We start from the raw sequence: 13,156 nt of genomic DNA, 5'->3' as shown, positions 1-13,156 counted from the left end.
ACAAATGGAATTCAAATAACTGACGCATAACACCCTCTGCATACACTGCGGCGGGGAATTCAAAAGCACAGATTGGGGCAATGAATTCGATTAGCCCCTGTGCATCCGTGACGAATTTGTTAATGTTATAGAATGGCATGGTGACGAAGGCGCTAACCTAAGTGAGACAGTGATCTGTTTCGCCTTTTATTACTACATGCTGCGTTGTTTTATTTGCGAAGCAGTATTTACTTCTCTTTGATGACTTGATAGAAAGTCACTTGTGATAGAAGTCACAATTGTCGAGTATTCACGATATTACTCACAGTGTTGCCGCCCCGTTACTTGGCTGAGAAAATACGTGCAGCCTCGTAAGCCGCCTATGGCAATTATACCTGCATAAAATTGCCTTCTTGGTTTCTGCCTCAGCACTTCACCTAAACAACCATCTCCGCCGATAATTGAGACTCAAGCATGTTCGGCAACCATAGCATTGAAGCCATATGAGCTTCTAAAATATCAACAGCAATAAATCGAGAAGCATCAAATCCGACCAAAAAAGTTGTTTTCTAAAAACCAACAAATGTCATTCTCACCAATAGCAAGTTTCAGAATATCCATGCTGGCCACTTGCATGCCTCCGCATTTTGCAAAATGTGTTTCGTAAAGGGCCTCTAAAACCCCTGAGTTTAAATGTCAGACTGGCATTCGGAGACCAGGACCAGATGGGATATCCTATGAAGTGTTCAAGAACATCGATAACCCTGCACTGCAGTGGCTGCTGGGCATGCTTAACGCAATCTGCATGACCGGAGAGCTGCCTCAACCGTGGGAGCGTGCCGAAGTTGTGAAGATTTCAAAACCTGAAAAGCACCCGAGAAACCTCTCTAATCTTCGGCTGATTGCTTTACCGTGTATGTTGTGCAAGCTTCTTGAACTCATGCGGACGTCACGCATCTCCTGGTGGCTGGAAAAGCACAACTGGTGCCACCCGGCCCAGATTGGTCTTTGACCGCACCTGGGCACGGAAGATAAACTAGATCATTTGACGCCCATGGTGCTTGTTGGAAGAAGATCAAGCCGCACTCGAACCCTTTTCGCCATGTACGTTCATAAGACCTGCGACAACGTTAGCCACTCTGCTGTGTTTCCTGAGAAAGACAGGCTTGTGTGAACGCCTCTGACATGCGGTAGACTTATACACGCTGCAGTGAAATTACTGTCAGTCTCTCCGCCACCCCTTTTTTTCTTTTCCCCCTCGTCCCTCTTTCTCGTCTTTCTTGTCTCCTTCCCTAATCCCCCAGTGTAGGGTAGCCAACCGGATGTCTTTCTGGTTAAACTCTTTGCCTTCTCCCTTTTGTTGCGCCCATCCTCTTTCCTGCGATCATTCGCATTATGCAATGGCTTCGAATTCCGCCTCGCGTCTGCTACTTTGTGGTGTCTTTTCTGGCACAATGCACCTTCTGCTTACAAGTAGGCAAGGAATGAACCGGACACTTTGCAATGAAACGGGGTCTTGCGCAGGTCTTGGTGCTGGCCCTGATATTCTTCGACCTTGCCCTGTTGTCGCTCGCGTTCAACTAGCACGCATTCCAGATGCCTTCTTCCTCCTGTATGCGGATGATTTGACTGTGTGGACACTAGATTCAGACCTGCAACGCCAGCAAGAGGCCCTCCAGAGTGCTCTGGACAAGGCGTCAGACTGATGTGTACGCATAGGGCTAACACTATCTGCCACGGAGACTGAATTTATATCTATCACCAAGAGACGAGGTCGCCGTCACCTCCTGCAGACGCCGATTTGTTTGAGCCTAAATTGCCGAACCCACACTCCTGTATCCACAGTTTATGTGCTCGGAGTTCTGTTACTGTTAACCCGTCCCGTATTGCTTACTGCATTACGGGACGGGTTAATAGTTATGATATACAAAATGGATTCTTTGTCACACGATAAATTGCTTGCCTATGCGGACTCCACGCAGGCAGTTCGAGAGCTGTGGAAAGTGACCAGCTCTCATGATGGAGCCTCTGATATACACTGATTGATTCACTCGTGCGCCTGTACTGTCCGCATATTATGGAGCCACCGCTCGGCACCGGCTCAATTGGAAGCAGATGCCACTTGCCATTCAGTGGCTGTTCAACACTCGCTGCTTCTACTTCGTGTGTCCACGAAGGACAGCTTGCTTGTGCACAAGAAAACCCTCCGGCACTCCTCGCATGCACTTATTCCTCCAAGTGAATCAGACCTTCCCGGTTGCTTAACTCGCCGAGAGCAGGTTGCGCTCAGGAGGATTTGGGTGGGCGCCTGCCTAACTCCTTCAATCCGGCTACATGGACATCTGGTGCACCCCCTCTCCCCCAATCAAATGCCCATTCTGCGTAGTCCCAGCCACGAAGGCAATGCTCGATCACCTATTGGGAACCTGTCCGGGCCCTCACCAGGCTCGCACTCACCGCCAACTCGGCCTTCACCACTACCCCGGCCGACCACCTGACTTGACGCGCTGGACGCACGGTCCACTACATCGAGCGCTTCTGGTCGTCATACAGAAAACAGAACTTCTTCTTTTTATTTACCTGATGTCCAAGGGCATACTGGTGCCAATAAAATAAAAATAATAAACGCGTTTTTCTCTGCTTGCGCAGTTACAATCACAGAAAACGAAGCGAAATCAGTTCATCGCGCAAAACAAAAGTGTAGGAATGAGCAGATTTAAGCAGCTTACTCGAAGGTTACGGAAGGACGAAATTATACGGCGCCGTTATGACAGTGCCATCAGATTGATCAAAATGTGGGGTTCAACGTCCCAAAACAACCACATGAATATAAAAGACGCCGTAGTTGAGGGCTCCAGAAATTTTGGCCACCTGGGGTCCCTTACCATGCACCCAAATCTGAGCACATGGGCCTACGGCAATTTCGTCTCAATCGAAAATGTAGCCGTCGCAGCCGGAATTTGATGCCCTGACCTGCCGGTCAGCAGCCGAGTACCTTGGCCACTAGATTACCGCAGTGGGGCAGCCGTGCCATCAAAGAGTACTTGAATAGTGGAGTGGCAGAAGTGGCCGAGGAACAAAGTGCACCAATGACACACTGCTACTGCATGACGTATCAAGCCGTCATCCGGGAAGATTGTCACACAACAAAAATAAGAATTGTATGAAGTGTGTCATCATAATCCACGAAAGGTTCATCTTTAAATGACAATGTAGAAACTGGACAAAATCTCAAATGTATTCTCATGCATAAGCCGATGAACTTTCGTCACCATAGCATTGCAATGACAGCTGATATTGAGTAGGCATTTTTACAGATTTCAATAACTCTGCGCCATCATCCTGAACTATAGGGTGAAGGCCTTTACAGAACATTATCGAGTGTCCAGCACTTTCCTCCTCCTCTCCACACGCACTGCATACCATGTCTACCCCTTCGTATTTGGCCCGATATGTCTTGGTTCGCAGTACTCCCGTCCTGGCCTCAAATAGTAGAGAACTACCCCGAGTATTCTCATAGATCCTTTCCTTGGCAATTTCCTGCTTAAAAGTTCGATAGATCTCTAGTGCGGACTTCTTAATCATGCCAATTCTCCTCATACAGGTCTCAGCTTCCTTCACCTTCTTCTTAATTGGTAATTCTTTTTGGTTTGGCCCTCTGCTGTTTTCTAAGTATTTACCAGTCAATTTTATGGTTCACTTCCTCCATTTTGTATTTACTATAATATAAATGCAAGGTCAAAAGCGGTATCAGCGTCGGTACAGAAGCAGCAAGAGCTAGCCGAATGTATGGGCAGCGTCGCAGCAGCAACCAGGCAGTCTTAGCTCGTGCCTCGCGCCAACGTGTCGATGTCACTGCAGTAGTGGGCATTTCTGTTCACTACACTACATCCCCCGTCGGAAAAGGAGCCATCCTGGCGACTCACAGTGAACAGAGTACGAGCGGATCGTAATAAGGTTTCAGCTGCTGTACGTGAACAGTTTCACGTCCCTGAAAGCGCTGGTCTGTGGATGGCGTCACGGGTTCGACGATGTAGTTAACTGGTGAAGTCTGCAAGACAATGCGGTAGGGTCCCTGGTATTTAGAAAAAAACTTCGAGGAAAGGCCTGTAGGCACAGCGGGAACCCAAAGCCACACAAGAGTGTCCGAAACCAAGCTAGGTTACGGGTGGTTATCGTCATGCCGAGATTTTTGTCTCCATTGGTCGATGGTTGTGAACGACTGGGCTAGCTTACGGCAATCCTCGGCGCGGCAGGCAGCTTCAGAGATGGGCGTAGACTCGGAGGAATCGGGATGGTAGGGCAGAGTGGTATCTAGTGTGGTGGAAGGGTCTCGGCCATATAACAGGAAAAATGGTGAAAAGCCCGTAGTCGCCTGTGGAGCAGTATTGTAGGCGTATGTCACAAAAGGCAAAATGAGGTCCCAGTCAGAGTGGTCTGAGGCAACATACTTTGATATCATATCCTTTAAGGTACGGTTGAATTTTTTCGTCAATCCATTCGTCTGCGGATGGTAGGCGGTGGTAGTCCGGTGAACGATACGGCATTCGGCAAGGAGTGCGTTGACGACTTCAGAGAGAAATACACGTCCTCTGTCGCTGAGAAGTTCACGCGGTGCGCCGTGACCGAGAATGAAGTGCCGCCGGAGAAAAGAACATACGTCGCGTGCTGTGGCAGCAGGCAAAGCGGCTGTTTCTGCGTATCGCGTCAAATAGTCGACAGCGACAACAATCCAACGGTTTCCAGAAGCCGTGAATGGAAGAGGCCCGTACAGAGGCCCGTACGGCAGAGATTTCTGTCGTTGGCACTGTGGGCATGACTGAATATACTTGCGCAAAAAAGGTGCACATGCCTCGCCAATAAAGCCGGGAGGAAAGCCGAGCGTATGTTTTGAAGATGCCCGCATGTGCGCACTGAGGGTCAGCGTGAAAAGCCGAACATGTTGCAGCACGAAGATGGCGAGGTATGGCCAGTAACCACTCTCGGCCGTCAGACTTGTAATTCCTGGGATAAAGGAGGCCATCGCGGACCTCAAAGTGAACCGCTTGAAGGCGCAACGTTCGGAAGATGGAGAAGTCGACGGATGTGAAAGGAATCGCAGAAGATAGCTGATCCAGTCATCCTTGCGTTGCTCAAACGCCATGTCACAGTTTTCTGGGAACGCAACCATTTCGTCCACGGCAGATAAACATGCAGAGCTGTCGGAGTACATAGGTGAGCGTGATAGAGCGTCGGCATAAGTGTGACGTCGGCCAGACCTGTAGACAACACGCATGTCGAACTCTTGCAACCGCAATGCCCAGCGAGCTAAACGGCCGGAGGGGTCCTTCAACGTGGACAACCAACACAGCGCATGGTGATCGGTGACTACGTCAAAAGGGCGACCATATAGGTACAGTCTAAATTTACCTAGAGCCCATATGATTGCCAGACACTCCTTCTCTGTCACAGAATACTTCTCCGCTTTGGTGAGAGTACGGCTTGCGTATGCGGCTACGTACTCCTGGAATCCCAATTTGCGCTGCGCGAGCACGGCACCCAGTCCAACACCGCTGGCATTGGTGTGTACCTCCGTCAGAGCAGTCGGGTCGAAATGACGCAAGATTGGCGGCGAGGTTAACAGGCGGCGCAACTTTTCGAAAGCATCGTCACAGGCGGGTGACCAAGCGTAACTTTTCGAGTCACTACGTAGAAGTTCAGTCAAGGGGGCGGTGATCATAGCGAAATTCTGAATAAAGCGGCGGAAATACGAGCAGAGGCCAAGAAAGCTGCGCAGATCCTTCAGAGGCGCAAGTTTAGGGAACTCTGCAACTGCCCGAAGCATGGTGGTGTCAGGAAAAATACCCTATTTAGATACAACGTGACCGAAGATGGTGAGCTGACTTGCGCCGAAGTGGCATTTTATCAGGTTGAGCTGAAGGCCGGCGTCAGTTAGGCACTGCAGCACTTCATCTAGCCTGCGGAGATGCGTTGGAAAATCCGGTGAAAAAATAATCACGTCATCCAAGTAGCACAGCCATGTTTTCCACTTCAGGCCACGCAAAAGATTGTCCATCATCCGCTCGAAATTTGCGGGTGCGTTGCAAAGACCAAAGGCATGACACCGAATTCGTAAAGGCCATCAGGTGTGACAAAGGCCGTCTTAGGCTGATCTTCAGGTGCCAGAGGGACTTGCCAGTAGCCACTCCGTGAGTCAATAGAAGAGAAGAACTCCGCACCTTGAAGGCAGTCAAGGGCATCGTCGATTCTCGGTAACGGGTAAACGTCCTTTTGAGTCATTTTGTTAAGACGATGGTAGTCAACACAGAAGCAAATTGACCCGTCCTTCTTCTTAACGAGAACGACGGGAGATGCCCAGGGGCTGTTAGAAGGCTGGATGACGCCACGCTTGAGCATGTCAGCTACTTGGTCATCGATAACCTGGCGCTCGGCTGCGGACACGCGATAGGGTCTTTGACGCAATGGCGCATTGGTACCCGTGTTGATGCGGTGACACACGGCTGACGCGCGGCCGAGGGGAGTATGCTGGCAGTCGAAGGAATAACGAAACTTGTTCAGCAGTCGTAGAAGCTGAGCACGTTGCGAAACGGTTAACGTGTCGGCGATGGAGCTGCTCAGTACGTCCGGCCTAGTAGTCTGCGGCGAAGAGGCACAGGTCACTCTGGCGACTTCGTGTTCGGCGGAAGGACCATCCGGCATGTCGATAATTGCAGAAGGGTCGAGACTGTAAACACACCCGACGCACTCACCCCGAAGTAGTGTTACAGGACATGACAACAGGTTCGAGATGAGCAGTCTCCTGACGCCGTCATGGAGTTCTAGAAGGGCATAAGGTAGCGGCGAACACTTCCGACGAACGAAAAGAGCAGATGGCGTGAAAAGGGCACTAGACTCGCCGAGAGAGTTGCAAGACACCATGGTAAGGGCAAAAGAGTGCGGCGGTATGATGACGTCTTCAGCAACAAATAGTTTGTCCCCGGTTTCATGTGCATCATATAATGGAGCGTCGTCAAACACTTCAAATGCCACCTCGGCGCGAGAGCAGTCTATGACGGCCTTATTAGCGGAGAGAAAATCCCAGCTCAAAATGAGGTCATGGGAGCAGGAATCCAACACTAGCAATTCAACGACATAAATGAGGCCATCAATCGCGATGTGAGCAGTACAGACAGCGGCTGGTGTGACGTGATCTGCGCTGGCTGTACGAAGTGATATACTTGCTAGTGGCGTCATAACGTTTTTGAGCAAGCGGCAGAGTCTAGAACTTATCACTGAAACTGCGGCACCAGTGTAGACAAGAGCGAGTGCAGCGATGCCGTCCACATGTACGTCGAGAACATTCGTTGGTGAAGTGAGAGGCCTTGGTCTTTTCGCTGGCGATGTAGTTCCTGCCTCTGGAACTGCGGCAATTAGTTTTCCCGCTCCGGCGATGAAGGACGACGACGCATCGGCGATGGCGAGCGGCGTCGAGGTGATGGCGAGTGGCGGTCAACAAGAGGGCGGTGGTCGGCGTACGATGACGTCTTGTCGGGGGGCTGAGAGCCTGTGAACGAAGGGCGCGGTGGCACATAAAGGGCAGGTTCGAAGGTGTGGTCGTAGCTCTGGCGGTAGACAAAGACGCGCCGACGGCAGTATCGCACTATGTGGCCAGGTAGCCCACAGGCAAAGCATATTGGGCGATTGTCGAGTGTACGCCATTGTCCATTGTCCACTACTCTGGACGGACCTTGGCTGAACGAACCAAGGAGTGGGTCGGAGTGGCACGGCTGAGGTAAGCGACGTAAAAGTCTGTAGAGGTGGTCGAACTGTTACTTCATAGCTTAGAGGTGCATTTACCTCGGCACAGGCAAGAGGGCTCGGCAATGGTGAAGTGTCATGGGCAGATGTTTGCTGGCAGAGGTGACGGTGGTTGGCCGGCTGTCGATAGCAGCGATAGCTGACGAGCGACCTCAGCACGAACAAACTCAGGTCCGATGTGGTGGTCAGGCTTGAGAGGGTGTCATCCGGGACGTCAGGGCGTCGCGTGAGAAGACGCTGTCGTTGCAGCTCGTTGAAACTCTGACACAACTCGATGACCTCGGAGACAGTGACAGGGTTCTTGGAGAGCAGCATTTGAAAGGCGTCGTCGGAAATGCCTTTTATGATATGTCACACCTTGTCAGTTTCTGCCATCGACGGGTCGACACGCCGGCAGAGGTCGAGGATGTCCTCTGTGTAGCTGGTTAAAGTCTCGACAGTATGTTGAGACCGGCCTCGTAGGCGTTGTTCTGCGCGAAGTTTGCGCACACCAGGGCGTCCAAAAACATCTGCGATGCAGGCTTTGAAGGTAGTCCAAGTGGGGATATCCGCCTCATGGTTTCTGTACCACAGCTTGGCAACATCCGTTAACTAAAATATCATGGTACCAAGCTTTGTAGGATCGTCCCATTTGTTAGTAGCGCTGGCTCGTTCATAAAATTCCAGCCAATCCTCAACGTCCTTCTCATCGGTGCCGCTGAAGATGTCGGGTTCTCACAAGAGCTGGGCACCGGAAGAGCTCCTGCGTGTCGAAGCCGGTGGGGGTGTAAAGACAGCGTCGTCAGGCATGACGGACGGCAGCTTTCGGCTACGCAGCTCCAGGACTGGGGAAGACCGCAGCACTCTCCATCAAAATATAATGTAAATTCAAGGTCAAAACCGGTATCAGCGTCGGTACAGAAGCAGCAAGAGCTAGCCGGATGTACGGGCAGCGTCGCAGCAGCAACCAGGCAATCTTAGCTCGTGCCTCGCGCCAACGTGTCGATGTCGCTGCAGTAGTGGGCATTCCTCTTCACTACGTCACATTCTTCATGTATAAGTAGCTGAGTACCTTCCTAGCCCAACGCTCTTCCCCCCTTTCTCTCAATCGCTTCTCAAATTTTATCTTGCTGCTAGCTTCCCTGCCTCGAATGATCACCATCTCATATCACCTTGTACTCCCTGATTTGGTGTATTCCCCTGAGCTCCTAAGACAAGCCCACCTAATCCACGTTGCTTAATTTCTAATCTTGCTTGAACTTCTGATCTCACGTGCAAGACCGCATTGCCGAACGTCAGACCGGGAACCATGACCCCTTTCCATATTCATCTCACAATATCATACCTATTGTAATTTCACAGTGCCCTGTTTTTTATTACCGCTTCATTCCTGTTACCTTTAGTCGACACGTATATTTCGTGTTCCCTTAGGTACTCGGCCCCATATCTTATCCATACGCCCAGAAATTTGTATTTATCTGTTATCTCTAGCGTGACCTTCTGTATTCTAAGCTCACTACCTTCATTGTCATTTAAAATCATGACTGCTGATTTTCCTTACTGAATCTGAAATCTAACCTATCTTCCTCATTACCGCAGATGTCCATCAATCTCTGCAAATCTTCCTTGTTGTCAGCCATTAGCACTATATCCTCTGCGTACATCAATGATGCTATAGTGCCTGTTCAATGAGTTTTCCTTGTTTGACGAAATAGAGGTTGAAGCCCAGTCCACTAGCCTCTAATTTGGCCTCTAATCCCTGTAAGTACATCATGAATAATAAGGGTGACAGAGGACACCCCTGCCTAAGGTCCCGTTTTATCTCTGCAGGCTTGGATACCTGTTTTTCCCACTTTATAACTACCGTGTTACCTTTATAGATCTTCTTTCAAAGATTAGTGGCTCCATCTTCCACGCCTAGTGTGCCCAGTATTCTCCACAATTTCTCTTGAACCATGCTATCGTACGCTCCCTTGATATCGAAAAATGATAGCTACATGGGCCTGTGTTCCTTTTCTGCTATTTCGATGCACTGCGTCAGTGAGAACAGATTGTCTTTCTACCTCCTGTGTTTCCGAAACCCATTCTGCAGTTCTCCCAGCACCCTTTCATTTTCTATTCATGCCTGCAGTCTTTCCTTCATAATCTGCATCGCCAGCCTGTAGACCACTGATGTCACTGTTATAGGACGGTAGTTGTTTATGTCAGCTTTGTCCCCCTTTCCTTTATAGATCATGCTCATCCTGCTAAGTTTCCATCCATCGGACTTCCCCATCGATTATTATTTTGCTCACTGCCTCTCTCAAAGCCTGCTTAGACTTCGGACCTAATGTCTTTATCAGCATAATTGGAATGTCATTTGGGCCAGTTGATGTACTACTAAGAACCATCTTCTCAGCCCTTTCCCACTCTCGTGAAAATGAAGCCATTGTGCCACTCGATTCATCCTTGTCTAATGTGGTGCATAAAGCTTTTTTTTGTTGAAATTTTTCTGCCACCCTTGTTCTTATATATTCAAAACCTTTGTCCCCTTCTATCCTAGCACCTTGATTTGTAGCTTTAAAGCTCTGCTCTAGGTTCGTCTAAATTCTTAGGGAGTTTAGATCGTTCCAAAATTTCGCAGTTGCCTTTCTATCAATTTATGTACTTCTGCCAGCCACTGATCTCCCTTTCTTCTAATCTTTTCATTGTTCAGAAGGGATTCATTCCTTCTACAGCTTAGAAAGATTTCCCATTTTCTTTTAACATCATCTGTCGGTTCACCCCACTGCTTAGCATGTCTGTGTTTCCTAGAGGCTTCCTGACGTTTTGCTATGGCTCTCTTAACTTCCTCGTCCCACCAACTTTTGGGTTTGTGTCTTCTTTTCTGGGGTGACTTGTCACGTGCCTTAGCAAGCTCTAGCTCAAACAGTCTAATTAGATTCGTGTATGTGCACACTGTTTTATTATCCTCAGTGATTACTTACACAATTTGTTTAGAAGCTATTCCTTTTTGCCTTTCTGAATAAAAACTTTTTCTGTAGTTGCTCATCTTGTCTCCTTCCCACTTTCACTGCTCTTCCAAAACTTAGATTGATACGTTTGTGATCACTACCCAGACTTCTGGAGCCACCTTCATCTATGTACATTCCCCTGAGCTTATCATACACTCTATGTGACATTAGTGTGTAATCTATTGTGAACCCCCAGCGAATTCGCCCTCTCCCAGTAGGCAGGATAGCGAGCCTATACTCAATGGATTAGCTAGGGGAGCGTAATGATTGAGACAGCCGGAAAGAAGTACGCCATGCGCTGCCATATTGTAGGACATGGGTACAAACTCCCATTTTCATATATTTCTGCCTGATGGCGTTCACATCTCCAGCAGCGTCTCCAGACGGGAGACTACCGTATTTCGACATTTGCAGCGAAGCATGCAGATATGCGGCCCATTTTAGGGGTGAAGCTCCTTAAAGCGGCACCCGTTCGTTCCTCGTAGTATTGCGTAACATGCCTTACGCTTTGACCTGCAAGGTGGTGCTGGTGCGAGATTTCTCATGTGCGTTTTTAAAGAATAAAGAATTCTCAGCGTGTGCGTTTACTAAAACCCGAATTCTCCTGTCTCTCATTCCCCATTAGGAGCCATTGGCATGTACATTGAGCACTATTTGACAATAAATGGTTGCTACGTTATACTCGCTGGGCGTAACCTCCTTGGTTTTAAAAAAGTTTAGCGAGCATTGGGCCACAGTGCCATGAATACAGTGAACTAGTATATACCATAAACTCGAGGTGCTTCAAGATGGGAAGTAGACGTGAAGCGCAAGCCGTAAGTAAGTGTGCATGTACCATCTCTCGTTTACTCCTTGAAATGTCCGCTGATGCGGTGCTTCTATATGCGGAATATATGATGAAAAGATGCAAAATGGTGGTACTTGGAGTGTTAACTAGATGGACGAATGGACACACACACAGATGCATGGATGGACGCACGGATGGCTGCACGGATGGATGGAGGCATGGACGGGCGCAGGGGCTGATGCATGGGTGAACGCAGGGATGGACGTGCAGATGTAGGTGCGGACGCACGAACAGACGCACGCATGGACGGGAGGATGGACGCACGGAGGTTCACACAGACGGACGCACGGATAGATGGAAGCAAGAACGAATGGACGGACGGATGCTCGCCCCACCAATCATCATTCATTCCGTGGATATGCTGTGATTTTTTCATGTCAGCAAGTGCGTGGCGAGTGGTATAGTTGTGTAACGCGTAGAAAGCATGGGCTGTGGCTCTCCCTGTCTATGTCCGAACTCTTTCAGTATCACTTTACCAAAAGGGAGTGCATACCCAGAGAACAAGTCTTTCTCGAGACGGTCAGCATCTCCATTCACACGGCCATCGGACAGATCATTCCAAGAGTTGAGATCATCCGCGTTCACGGTATGGTGATCAAGGCGATTGGTTGTAACAGACAAGTGGTCGCTTGTATAGCCACCAAGACGAATAATATGGTCAGGCCCATTACTAGCGTCTCTATTCTCCGAGGAGGGCTGAGGCATGACACCCTTTTCAGGTTGTTCCGTGCCTTCCTAGAGGCGCAGATGCGTAAGAGCATGCAAAATGTTCTCGGCATCTTCATGGGAGTTAGCACGAATAAGCTTATGCAGCTGGGAGTCCACAATACCCTCTACGAGGTTGTCGAAGCACAGTAGACGACCCATGTGGTCAGGCTCTCTTCCTCGCCTTCGGGTGGCTGTTTTTGGAGGCCCTCGGCTGCAATCCCACGGCCAGCACTCGTCGCGCCTTTAGTGGCGGGAGGCCATTATGGTCAGGGCAATCTCGCACAACATGCACCCACCACGCAATGTTGGCAGACGAAAGGTCGGGGCAGCCACGCTTCTCAATCTCGTAATTGGTGATCCGCCATCCATCGCGTTCGTCGACGCTGTCCAATACGATTCATCCGGCTGGTTCGTGGCGGCTGTGACCATCTCCGGTGCGGACGGACAAAGTGGCGGTGGCACTCGCCCTCTAGGACGAAAGCAGGCTACCATTCTATACAAGATTTGCGGTGGTGGTCAGGACCTTCGCCTCGTGCTTAGTCTTAGTTGTCGGTTGAGGCGACCACCCTGCTTTGCTGCAGGAAATGATAGCACATGGTCACAAATGACGAGACTGAAAACAGTGAGAACATGAAGTCTCATTGCCACGGTGCGTGCTCCCCTGCTCAAGCTCACAATCATGATCGTAGTTCTAAATATTTAGAGAATTAACTACATTGATTTCGATGTTGCGTTATTCGGGAGAATTGGGGAAGGAGTCACCGCTGACACCTCAGGGGAGACACTGCAGTGCCTGCTTGATAAAGTGTTTGACTGGCAGAAAAAAAAGTTCACCACAGGGCTAGCACTACGT

This window comes from Rhipicephalus microplus, chromosome 2 (assembly GCF_043290135.1).
Source record: "Rhipicephalus microplus isolate Deutch F79 chromosome 2, USDA_Rmic, whole genome shotgun sequence".
Lineage (NCBI taxonomy): Eukaryota > Metazoa > Arthropoda > Arachnida > Ixodida > Ixodidae > Rhipicephalus > Rhipicephalus microplus.
Note: the sequence above shows the minus strand (reverse complement) of the source record.